A 13,020-nucleotide genomic window follows, 5' to 3' on the forward strand; every position below is an offset into this window, starting at 1 on the left:
AAAATAACCGAATGCTATTGTGCCATAGTCTATATCATTTTTGCTAAAGCTTTGCAGTTGTTTTTCCATTTGTATTTGCATTATAAGAACATCTCCTTACCACAAGCAAATGCTATCATTGACAGATGTTTTCCAGGCACTATTACCCTCTCATTCTCCAACCTTAAATCTACTAACATCCTCTACTGATCACCTGTTACAAGGGCTTACCAAACTGTAGCAGGTAGACCCTCCACTCTGGAGAAGAGATCTGTGCCTGTAATGGCATGCATATTTGCCTGGGGCGTGCCGCTTGTTCCAGCCTGCACGTCATCACCATTGTGCACAACACCTACTCAGGACACCTCTTTTCCATCTCTGGCTCTTTACTTCCCCAAGGTAGGAGCTTTGATCAACACAAACTATTTCTACCACATCCCAAAAGTTTGGAGTCAAAAAAACTTCAACATGAGTCCCAGCACTGCTACCTATTGACAATGTGATCTTGAACAAGGTATTTAAACTCTTTGGATCTTGGTTTCCTTACCCATAAAGATGAAAATAAGGAAACTACTGTTCTCAAGGAGGTATGAGGAAAATTAAATGAGTTATGGTGAAGCACTCTGTCAAGATTTAAAGGTATTCTATTTTGAAAGGAGCAGAGCTTGACTAACTCACCAAGACTGGCCCAGACCTCAGGCCCATTGGAACAATCCTACTTTGCGGATAGTATGAGTAGAAGCAAAAGCTGGGAATAAAGTAAAATGAGGGTGAGGTAGAAAAGAAGGGAATAACTCAGGTAGCAAAGAAGGAGTGCAATCAAAGGTTGGATGAGATGATGGCAAGATACAGTCCTAGAAGCATAACAAATGCTAAGCAATATTCTACAATCCAAATGTTTCAGTTATGTGGTTTTAAAATTAATTTGCATCTTACAAAATACAATTGTTGCATTCCTACGGCCAAGTTTCAATGAAAGAGTTTTGTTATTCAGTAATACTTTCAGTCCTGTTTCCCCATGTAAACATTCTCTCACACCAGATTTCATTCCAAGGATGTTCAGGAGGCCTATCAGTTCAACCATCTGCATGTCCTCTGTTCTCCAGGCACCAGACACACAAAGATGAAGGCACAGGCAAACCTAGATGCATCAGTCATTACTTAAAGTGAAACATGCTAGTTAATCTCAACCAGGCATAGGAGGCAAAAGAGGAAGAGCAATTGACAAATCCACCCAAACACTAACAGTGGTTGGCCTCTGGGCTATGGGATTAAGGATGGCATTTTTCTGCCACATGATATTTCTGTACTCTCCAAGTTTTCTACGATGATCCATTTGGTTTTGGTTTGATTTGGTATAAATATGAACAGAAAAGAACATGAACTATCCTTAAAGCTGGGAACTTTTATTTGCTAAACAGATTAGTACAGAATTTGCTGTAACAAGATTTTGCTGGCATATTCTGGTGGAAAAACATCTAATCTTTATTTTAAAATGGACTTTTAATACAATAATGGGCCTAGGAAATAATCTAATGCAACACCTAGTTTTTAAAGGTGCCAACGTTAAGAGCCAGAAAAGTGAAATGATTTGTTTAAGATCTCATAAATAGTAACAGCTTCCGGACAAAAACCCAGGTGTCTTGACTTCTAACTCAATGCTAACTTCTACCACATCATTTGATTGAATTATAGTTCTCTAAAGTCCACCACTACCTGAGGAGAATCTATAGCATGCAAGGCACTGTAGGAATATAAATATGGGTAAAACCTAGTCCCTGGCCTCAGGAAAGACATTATAAAAGACAAACTGACACGTGCTCTGCCTTCATTATAGAAGGCTTTACTAACTCTTGATGAAAGACAGCATTTGATTTTTATTCTCCTCCTCCTCCACTTCCTTACAATGAAAATAAGACCGAAGAAGAATTAACGCCTTTGAATTATGGTGTTGGCTAAGAAAATTGAATATACCATGGACTGACAGATAAGTGAACAAGTCTGTCTTGGAGGAAGTGCAGCCAGAGTGCTCCTTGGAAATGAGGATGGCCAAGATTTCATCTCACATGCTTTGGACATGTTATCAGGAGGGACCAGTCCCCAGAGAAAGACATTATGCTTGGTAAAGTGGAGGATCAGCGAAAAAGAGGAAGACCTGGACAAAACGGATTGACGGTGGCTGCAACAGAGGGCTCAAACATAACAAGGATTGTGAGGATGGCACAGGACCAGGCAGTGTTTCATTCTGTTGTACACAGGGTTGCTATGTGTTGGAACTGACTCAACGACACCTAACAACAACTACACTTTCCAGAGGGACTCTCTGCATTCCATCAGTTAACATTCTGGTACCACTCATTCACAAGCTATAAATCCCCCATAATTTGAAGGGGAGAAAGCAGGGGACTGTGAGTTATAATAAGTTAACTAACAACTTATTACCCTTCAAAACTTAACCGGGAACTTCAATCGAGCATTTCTATCGACCTTCTGCAGTGACTATCACTCTTGCCCCCAGAGAACAGAGGGAAAGCCACTCATTTTTTTGGTTTTAGTGGTCTAAGAACCTATGATTTTGCTGCAAATTTGTGTGCTACCTAAAACCACTGCATTTACACGCCTTCACTGGGGCTGTTCCTTCTCCTTGGGTGGCATTCAGGTTTTTCTACCTACTTACACTTTTGAGGCCAGGTCTGACAGCACCCTAAAAACAGTAGCATAGCCCTGAAAATACACAGAGCTCCCTTCCAGGGAACCTCACTACTGAAGAGGTTCTGCCACCCTGTGCCTGAGGCGCCCCAGGAGAGATGCGTTCATCACTCCTCCAACTTCTATTTGTTCTTGCCGTCAAGGCACCTCGACCAAGTCTGAGTCCTCCTTTCAGCTGACAGGACTGTGACTCCCAGAGAGGTTCACTGTGACAGGGGCAGTAAAGAGGGACCAGCGGGCTGAATGAGCGTCGGAGCCAGATTCCCACCAAAAAGGCTCTCCCGGGAGTAAAGGAACTTGCCTTCCCCGCACTCCAAAACCCCCCACAATGTCAATAAAAAATGGAAAGGTTCGCAAGGATAATATTCTAAAGACTCACCTGCAGAGAGGCCAGCGACAGCTCCTCCGGGCCGCCAAGGGGCCAACGCCTCCGAGGACTCATCGCTGCCGCCGGCATCAACGCTCTTTTCTAGCCGGGAGCCAGAAGGGGGCAGGTCCAAGGGCTCTTCCTATTGGAAGGTGGAGCTGTCACTCAGCCACCCAGCCGGCTGGGAGCGGCGGCCCCGCCCTACGCCCGGGGACCGCCGAGGTCTTTTCCGTTTCCAAACCCCTGGGGTAGGAAGTGGGGCTCTAATTGGCTTGCTGCGGAGACGAGCACTCAGCTGGACCAGTGAGAGGCTAGCTTCGGGGCTGGTGGGCGGGCTTGGCCCGGGGAAGTAGGGAGACCAGCCCGTGAGCGTCTCCTGGGCAAAGAAAAACCACAGGCCTGAGGAGTGTCTCAGCGTTTTGGGTTTTCAAAAGTGTCTTTTGCGTCTTGAGGGAGAGACCTGCCAATGAAGAGCGTGTCGGTGGGAGCTTGGAAATGATGAGGTGATGTTTCTTTTACTTCTGGCTTACTTAGGGATTGAAACCTGGAAGTGAGGCCCGACAGTCCTGTCAGAAGAGAGCGTCCTTTACATAAATGCCTGGTTTTACGCCTTAAATCTTGACTAAAGCGAAAGCTTTTAAAGAGTCCACTTTATTTATGGACAGCAATGTCTCCTATTCTCTTATGGCTTTTATAGGGACTCCCCTCAAGCAGTTTCCTGACACTCTTTCAGTCGGGGAAGAAAAGTGATGATTGTCATTCACTAAAAGCTTCTAGAACTGAGGGAGGAGGACGAGGTGGAGTGAGGAGGAGGATTGTAAATTAGGAGGCTACAGTTACGGAACGGGAGAAACCTGTGGAAATACCCGAGGGTTGGCAGGAGGCCCTATAATCTTCGAAGCTGGCTTGAAGGACCAGGCGAGGTTTTTTGAAGCATATATGTCAGAACTTTTGGGTAGGCGAGAAGGATAAGGAGTGGTGTGTTTGGTGACCACAGGGGAAATTCCCTTTCTGGGTTTCTAGAAGCTGTCCTAAAAGAAAAGTCCTACCTACTGTTCAATGGCTCCCTTTGAATTTTTTCTATTCCATCCTCATGGCAAGTCCAGTAGGCTTGTGACTACAAGGAGGTTCTCGAAATAATGATGTATAAGTTTGGAAAAGATGACCTTTTTACATTTTGAACTATGTCATACACTGAGTACATTAAGATTTAATCGTAGCTCATTCTATTTCTCGTTTATCCTTTCTGGAGGAAGATTTCTCCTGGGATCTCAAAGAACGGCCCATTACTTCTGAAAGAGACCTGATAGTTCCTTCCTCTAAAGTGATAGATGCTATTAAGTGCTAATTGAAGTTTAACGTGGTGCAAGAGTGGTAAGATTCATTTGTAAGGCAGCTCGAGGATGCTTCCAGTCTCGTCGGTTCTGAGGAATACAGCTTCCAAATCCTATCACTTGTCCACTTGCTGTTTTTCTCCATAGCAGATGAGAACAATGTGATGAGAAAGCTTTTGTCCTGCAGTATAAGGTCAAAGCTCTGTACTCAGTGCCCACACCATCCATACTCTGGAGGATAAAGGCAGCCATTCACAAGTGGCAGAGTCTGATGGCGTTTGACCTTTAGAAATACTTGCTCTGGAATTAAACACCTGCTTATTTGGATTTAGTTTTTAACTGTTTAATGGAGACCCAGGGAATGCTGGTTTGTCACATAGAATGTTAACAATATCAAACATCACCTCCTCTTCAGAATCACTCCTGAGAGTATTTGGTGTATGAATAAATGACTTTTATATAAGATGGAAGTAATTTAGTCAGTGATTCTGTCGAATAGAAATTAAAAGGCAATTTTAGCCAGGAATAGATGTGGTCTTTGTAGAACAAATAAGCGCAGACACTGTTGTCCTCTGTTTTCCAAGCACCAGACACACAAAGATGAAGGTTTTCAGCAGTCGTTACTTAAAATGAAATGTGTCACTTGATCTCAACCAAGATTCTGGAATAATTCCAAAACTCACTGTTGTCCTATGGCAAAAGTGTTTTCTGTAGATAGCTATAATAATAATACCACGTCCTGGACCCTACTTTCCGGTCTATTTGATGAACTGTCTCCCTTATGAACTTCTAAATAAAGAGATCTTGGCCCACGAAGATAACCATAGGTCTGTTTAAGACAAAAATGAACTCCAAAGTGTATTAGCATTCGAAAGGGATAGAAATTAAGCATAGCCTCTCAGTTGTACAGGCGAGGAAGCTGAAGCTTGAGGATTTGCCCAGAATTACATAGCTGGGTGGAGGCAGAGCTGGCACAAGAATCCAAGGTAGCTAATTCATAACTCTGGGAAAATACTTTCCCTTCCTGCTGCCTCCATTCTCCCACCCCCTGGCAATATATGTATATATTTTTTAAATTTAAGATTACTAGTTTTTAAAATTGACCTCCATTAAAACCCATCATGAGGAATTTAATTCTGATATAGCAAGTGGTATAGATACTATAAAAATAGCTCCTTGTGTGTCAGTTTACTACTTCAAACAACTTTTGGTAATCCTACTTTCATCTAAACAAGAAATAAAAAAGTATTATACCCATGTTCTCTTTTTGTGTCTTTATTTCTGTCATGTGTGTATTTTGAAAAGTCAATATTGTATTACTACAGTAAGGATTAGTGTAGCAGATTGCCCTATTCAGGGTCTGAATAAAATTCTATTTTGTGATAGCATATATACCTGGTCAAAGTAATTTCATGGGTATTTACACATAGGCCCTAGCATTTTCCCAGGGTTGAGCTGGTCCACCAAGCATCAAAACATCATCACCCACTGACAGTAGCTGGACTGCCTTTTCTTGGCCTGACAGAGCCCTTGGCTCCCTCCCTCTAGCAAACTCCAGAGTTAGTTGGTTCCATAGTCCATACACAGGACAGTCTCCTCTTAATAGTGTCAGGATAACATTATAATCTGGCTGTTAGCTGCTGGTATCTTTTCTCCCACAGCACCCCACCTTCTTCGGGGTCAGATTAAATTCTGCCATCCATAACCCAATGCGAGAGGGCTATGTTGGACCCCCACCGCTGACCTACTAAACACAGGACCCCTTTCCTGATACTAAGAACTGGAAATGCTCTGCAGATCAGCCATCCAGACCCTTAGAAAGGACCTTAAAGCCATCTTTTCTTTCTTTTTACAAGCTAAAATTTAGAATTATCCCTACTTCACAAAGTAGTATGAAGAATAATGGTGGCAACTTTGAAATAGCACTGAACTAAAACCTATAATTCTGCCACCTCCTAGCACCTTAGGCAAGTAGCCTGACCTCAGGCTCCTTGTCCTTCTCTGTGAAGTAGGGATGACATCTAAATGGTCAGTGTGGAAATTAGATGAGATGACGTAGTGTGGGGCCTGTCATATGAGAAGTGTTCAAATAAATGACAGCTATTAACAATGGAGTCCCTGAGTGGTGCAAACAGTTAAGTACTCGACTAGTAGCCAAAAGTTTAGAGGTTCAAACCCACCCAGAGGTACCTTAGAAGACAGGCCTGGCTTCTTCAAAGTTCACAGCCTTGAAAACCCTGTTGAGCAGTTCTACTCTGGACACATGGGGTCACCATGAGTGGGAATCAACTCAATGTCAACAAACAACAGCAACGATCACTGTTAGTCATGATTAAATGTGAAGTGTTTTAACGACTCCAAAGTGTTCTTATGGTAAGAACAAGAAGGTCTGGGCCTTGTGATTTTCCCCCTTTTCCTGCTCTCTGCTGAAGCAGACACTTGGACTTCTGCAGAGAATATAGAATAGGAATTTCCCTGTTTATCTTGTGCTTCCCAGAGAAGCGACTGTCAGGAAATGGAGACTTGAGGAGAGTAGAGACCTGGCAGGGCCAGGAGCTTCTGCTGTTGGGAGGTCTGAACCAAGGGAGATGTCCTACCCAAAACCTTGACATGAAGCACTTTGGGGTAGGAAAAGAGCCAGGTTGATTTTTTTTCCTATTCTCAATTCCAAAAGAAAACAAAACAATCCTTTGGAAAAAGGAAGGACCATTGCAGAAAATCGAAAGAGACACTTTCCCCTTTTGCAAATTCTTTACCTCACTGCTCAGGAAAACATTTCTTTAAATGCTTGATTTTATGCGGTACTGAACAAAGTGGTCCCAATTCCTGCCCTGTGAGGTTTTTTTTAAAGGCTATGTTATAACTTTTTATTATAAAAGTATTGCATTTATTGTAGGAGGTTTGGAAAATAAAAGAAGAAAAATTCTAAAACATCCATGATCCTATCATCCAGACAGAACTCACTGTTAACATTTTGTATATTTCTCCCCTATAAATCAGTTATTTTAAAAAGTCTGCAATCATATATACTATTTTATGGCAGAAGTTTTAATTTGTCATGGACACTTCCCCATGTCATTTACTCTTCCATCAATATACATTTCCATCATGTGAATATGCTTCCAGGTACTACGTCCGAGACTGCACAGCCAACAACAGAGCCCTAGTGCGACTCCTAGTCTTCCTACTAAACTCTGAATTCTTTCCACTGTGGATGCTAACTGTAAAAACTTACGGATGTAACTTCATTATTATTCTTTTTCTGTGGGGAATTTGTTGTTCATCTTCTAAGACGTTTCTTATCTGCTCCCTAAAAAAAAAAAAAAAAAATTTCTTCTGTCTTTGGGGTTTCCCTGCTGCTATTCATAAGGTTTTCACTGGCTAGTTTTTTTCAGAAGTGGACCACCAGGTCCTTCTTCCTAGTTGGTCTTAGCCTGGAAGCTCAGCTGAAAGCTGTCTGCCATGGGTGACCCTGCTGGTATTTGAATACCAGTGGCATAGTTTCCAGCATCACAGCAACACACAAGCCCCCACAGAACAACAAACTGACAGGTCAAACCCCCTGATGATCAAAGACCACAGCCTTCAGTATGGACTACACCTCAACATGAAGAAAACAAAAATCCTCACCACTGGACCAATAAGCAACATTATACTAAACAGAAAATATTGAGGTTGCAAAAGATTTCGTTTTACTTGGATCCACAATCAACACCCATGGAAGCGGCAGTCAAGCCATCAAAAGACGCAATGCATTAGGCAAATCAGTTGCAAAAGACCTCTTTAAGGTGTTGAAAAGCCAAGATGTCACCTTGAGGACTAAGGTACACCTGACCCAAGCCATAGTGTTTTCAATTGCCTCATATGCATGTGAAATCTGAACGATGAATAAGGAAGACCAAAGAATAATTGAGATGCCTTTGAATTGTATTGGTGAAGAATATTGAATATACCATGGACTGCCAAAAGAACAAATAAATCTGTCTTGGAAGAAGTACAACCAGAATGCTCCTTAGAAGCAAGGATAGGGAGACTACATCTCACATACTTTGGACATGTTATCAGGAGGGATCAGTCCCTGGAGAAGGACATCATGCTCGGTAGAGGGTCACCGAAAAAGAGGAAGATCCTCAATGAGACGAACTGACACAGTGGCTGCAACAATGGTCTCAAGCATAGCAACAATCGTGATGATGGCGCAGGACCAGGCAGCGTTTTGTTCTGTCGTGCATGGGATCGCTGTGAGTCAGAACTGACTCTACGGCACCTAACAACAACGACATGGGGTTTCCTCAAGGATCCCTGGTGGCACAATAGTTGAGCGTTCAACTGAAAGGGTGGCAGTTCAGACCCACCCAGCAGCTTCATTGGAGAAATATCTGGCCATCTCCTTTTGTAAAAACTGCAGCCTAAAAAACCCTGTGGAATGACGGCACTTTACAACAACAGCATGGGTTTTCGCAGCTGGCTAGCTCTTTGCCTAAAGAACATATCCTCATTCTTTGATGTAGAATGAGACTTGGCTTTTTCCCTCCACATACTTGCTTTTTTTCTTAAAGTGACATCACTGTATATACCGGAAGGTCAAACTCATAAAAGGAAGTTCTTATAAATGCTGCCTCAATTTAAAAACATGACTTAGGTTTGTTTTCTCAGCTTTAAGGATTTGTAAAGTATGACTATATAAAAAAAAATGACTATATATACAGCAATAATTCTGTTTTTCTTATTTGGCTCATAAACTGATTCTGAAGGAAGTTCTAAAAGAGGCTTTCAGAATTGTTTAGAGCCATGAAGCATCATTGAAACAGGTGTATAACCTCCCAATATGACACTTTGAAGGCAGTAATTTGGACGTGTAATTTCTGGATTTGTTTGTTAAAGCCACTTTATTTGATGGAAACAAAATCCACAGTTTCAGTAAAGGGTACATGTTTTAAAATACTTTTTTTCACCACCACCCCCGTCCCTTGACACCACGGACTACTGTCACCTCTGGCTTGGATTTCCTCAGTAGCCCTCTATGAGTCTCCCTGAATCCACTTTGGCTCCCCTCAGGCCAACCTGGGTGATGCTGGTAGAATGTCTTTGTGATCATGTCACAGCTAAACCTCTCCTCCTCCAGGCTTCAAATGCTGCAGAGGCTTCCCATGCCCCAGCATTGACATCTTTTCTCCTCCCTGTGGCCGTCAGGCCTTGCACGTGTGTTTTCCCTTCCTAGGCTGCTGTTCCGGCCATTTCCCTCTCTCCCTCCCCTACCCCTCTTTGTCCCCTTTGTCTCATTTACTCGTAGTCAACTTTGATACTATTGAGTGGTCAATTCTCCAGGAAAACCTGATCCCCCTGCCTGGGTCAGATCTCCTAGGTTAATTACATGTTGTCAAGATACCATGTGCACTTACTTTATACACTTAACATAAATTTAATTTTACATTGGACATTATATCTCTACTGGTCTGCGAGCTTCAGGAGAGCTTGGATTTTGATGCTTTGGCTTACCACTGGTGCAAAGTGACGGTAGTAGATGCTTAAGTAACTAAAAAAAAAACCCCAAACTCATTGCCATCAAGTCAATTCTGACTCAAAGCGACCTTATAGGACAGACTAGAACTGCCCCATATGGTTTCCAAGGAGCGGCTGGTGGATTCGAACTGCCCACCTTTTGGTTAGCAGCCAAGCTCTTAACTACTGCGCCACCGGACCTCTACGCAATTAACATACGTTCATCTTTCTCCCAAGGAGTGCCTCGTGGGTTCGAACCACCAACCTTTCGGTTAGCAGCCAGGTACTTAACCACTTCACCACCAGCAATGAAATAAGCAATGAAATTCCCTCCACCTTTTTCCCTACATAGTATTGTCATATATAACTCATACAAATAAGCATGTCTTTTTTTCTACCTTGTGATAATGTACACACCAAAACACCCACCAGCACAACTTCCATATTTACAATTCAATGACATTGATTATACTTTTCATGTTGAAGCACGGCTTTTAAAAAACTTTTAGGCATTCAGACCCTAGTGGTTTAGTCAGATAAAATGTGATATATATATGTGTGTGTGTGTATGTACGTATAAACTATATATATATATATCCGTTGCCTTCAAGTCGATTCCAAATCATAGTGCCCCTACAGGAGAGAATAGAACTGCCTCCATAGGGTTTCCAAGGAGCAGCTGGTGGATTTGAATTGCTACAAGTTAGAATCGACTAGATGGCAATGGGATATATATATATATACACACATTTATATATATGTTTAAGAATAATGTGACATTTTATACAAAGACTCTGAATGTTAGCCCTGAAAAACACTTTTTTTTTGGATCATATAATTCACCTCCCTTATTTTACAAATGAGGAAATTGAGGCCCAAAGTAAATGAGAGAATTTGTTAAGATTATAAAAGTACTTAAACACAGAACAAAAATCCAAGCTTCCTAACTCCCAGGCTGAATCTCTAATGCAAGTGTTTGGGGACAAATAACTGTCCAAGGGGGGAACCATGATTTTGGGGTGCAAAAGAAGTGCAACAGTACAGTGGATAAGAGTGTGGGCTTTGGAGGCACACCACCCAATCCTGGCTCTATTTCACACTAACCATGTGACCTTGGACAACCAGTTTCACCTCCCTGCCTTCTTTCTTCTGTCATATCATGGCCACAATAGTGGTACCTACCTCATAAAGTTGTTATGTTATTTAAACAAGTTAATACATGGAAATAGCTCAATAAACTTTAACTTTAAAAAGTCTCAGTGATAAAGGACCAAATACCATTTCTTATTTACAGGGTAAAATCAACCTTGTTGATTTTCTGTTGTTTTCTTCTGGAGAAAAACAGAGCAAGCAACTGGGAGGCCCTCCTGGGGCAGTGAAAGGCTGGTGCTGGAAGATAAGTGTCCAGGGGCTACGCTAGGTAGGGAAAGGCATGTGATCAGTGTCAGCACAAGTGCCTAGTGGCAGATGCCAGTTGAGTTGAGATAATGTGAAGCCTACAGGGTTTGAAGAATACACAGAGGGGGAGAAATTAATCTAAAACTCTTAGTATAAAAATACCACAACAGATGACAAAAGACAACCTACTTAAAGCTGAGATCATCTTAAGCAGCTGAACTAAGCCTGGTTATATAAAACACATTTCAGTTGGTGTTTTGGAGGCTACCTATCAACCCAGGTAGCACCGTTGTTAACAGAATGCTTTCTGGTGGTTTCTAGAGCTACTTCTAGGTGCTATTTTATGCCCTACTTAGAGAAGCTACTTGATGAGATCTATACTTTATGGAGATCTGTGACTCCAACAGGAGCGAGGCAAAGCTCCACATTCCCCATTTGAATCCTCACAGAATCCTTATGAAATAAATTTAGCAAATAGCTTGACTGGCTTCATTTATTAGTATGTCTTAAAGTGAGGAATACTGAGAATAAGACTTTGTGACCAGTCTTGTCACCACCATCAGTCAGTGCCAACAGCTCAGTGTTGGTCTCTTCATGCCAGGTGAGTGTCCTAACTAGTGTGACATCATCTCTCTGTAGGCAGCAGGTAAGAGTAATAGATAAATCCCCTGTGGGCAACCACAGGATGAAAACATCGGGAGGAGAAGAACGGTTACTGTCACACCTGGTGCTCTGTGTGCTAGCTGTGCTTTACAAGGTGAGTAATGGCAAAGGCTCCAGCGCTCGATGGTTCCAGGTGAGGTGAGGAGCTGGAAGGTGGGTGGTTGTGGCCCATGAGCACTGGCAGCTGAGGCAGAGAGCTGCAGCTTCAACTGGCCTGTGTCCCTTCACCATCAGAACCTTAAGCAATTGTATAATCTCTAATCTTGATAGAACTTCTCGGCTGTAAAGAATTGTTTTTTAGGACCAATAGGAAAGGACCTCCAAACCCAATGACTTTAGGCAGAATATTAATAAGAGATCAACTTTTAACAAAATAGTATGCAAAATGTTTTTACTTTTTAACTGAAAAAAAAAAGCTAAATGTGGTATAATTCCTCTTTGCTAAATTCATCTAATTCCTTACAGTTTGCATCACCACCTTCTTTAGAAAATGGAGGAGGAAGAAGAGTGAAAAAGGAAAAGAAGAATTGGAATATGAGTAAAATGTTCAGAAATGCATAGGATCTGGTCACAATTAGCAAATCAAACCAACAAGTAAGTAGCCAACTAGTCATTGGATGTCTCCTAATGTTTAAGACCTTGTATTAGGAATTTTGAAGGCAGTGAATTAACGACATCTTTTTAGTGCCTACCATCAAGGTACTGTGCCAGGTGCAAGAGAAGGAAAGAGCAGCGAAACCTCATCCCTGTCCTCGAGGAGCATGGCCCAGCAGGGGAGAGACCCAGTCATGAACTGTTGACTACAGTAGAATAAATCCAAGTGCAAGTGCAGTTACTGCAGCCTCACAGGGCGTTTTGGTGGCAGGGGGGTACTTAGGTGTGTGTATAGGAGGGGCCTGGGGGCAAGGAGAAGTAACCTGTAAAATAGGAATAGTGATAATCTAGCGCTGGGTTGTTAGGAAGATTAAATGAGATGGCCTATGTAAAGTGCCTGCTACGTACAGGTGCTCCATGTGTGATAGTCCCCTTTCTCTCCCGGTGGTGTTTAATGCGGGTTTAGCTGTATGC

General features: G+C 42.3%; 1 protein-coding gene and 1 long non-coding RNA gene across 3 annotated transcripts in view; one reads left to right on the top strand and one right to left on the bottom strand.

The window, feature by feature from the left end:
* BPGM (bisphosphoglycerate mutase) overlaps positions 1–3,169 on the bottom strand; it is a 32,187-nt gene extending 29,018 nt beyond the window's left edge. Inside the window, exon 1 of the mRNA XM_049894195.1 lies at positions 3,068–3,169. The gene's annotated coding sequence lies outside the window, so the exon portion shown is untranslated. The remainder of the gene's footprint in view (positions 1–3,067) is intronic.
* Positions 3,170–3,402: 233 nt separating this feature from the next.
* The window catches only part of LOC126081859 (uncharacterized), a 37,321-nt gene continuing 27,703 nt past the window's right edge, over positions 3,403–13,020 (top strand). For both annotated transcript variants that reach the window (XR_007518452.1, XR_007518451.1), the window contains exons 1-2: positions 3,403–3,558; positions 12,418–12,546. This is a non-coding gene — a long non-coding RNA (uncharacterized LOC126081859). The remainder of the gene's footprint in view (positions 3,559–12,417; positions 12,547–13,020) is intronic.

The sequence above is a fragment of the Elephas maximus genome, chromosome 8 (assembly GCF_024166365.1).
Source record: "Elephas maximus indicus isolate mEleMax1 chromosome 8, mEleMax1 primary haplotype, whole genome shotgun sequence".
In the NCBI taxonomy this organism is placed as follows: Eukaryota; Metazoa; Chordata; class Mammalia; order Proboscidea; family Elephantidae; genus Elephas; species Elephas maximus.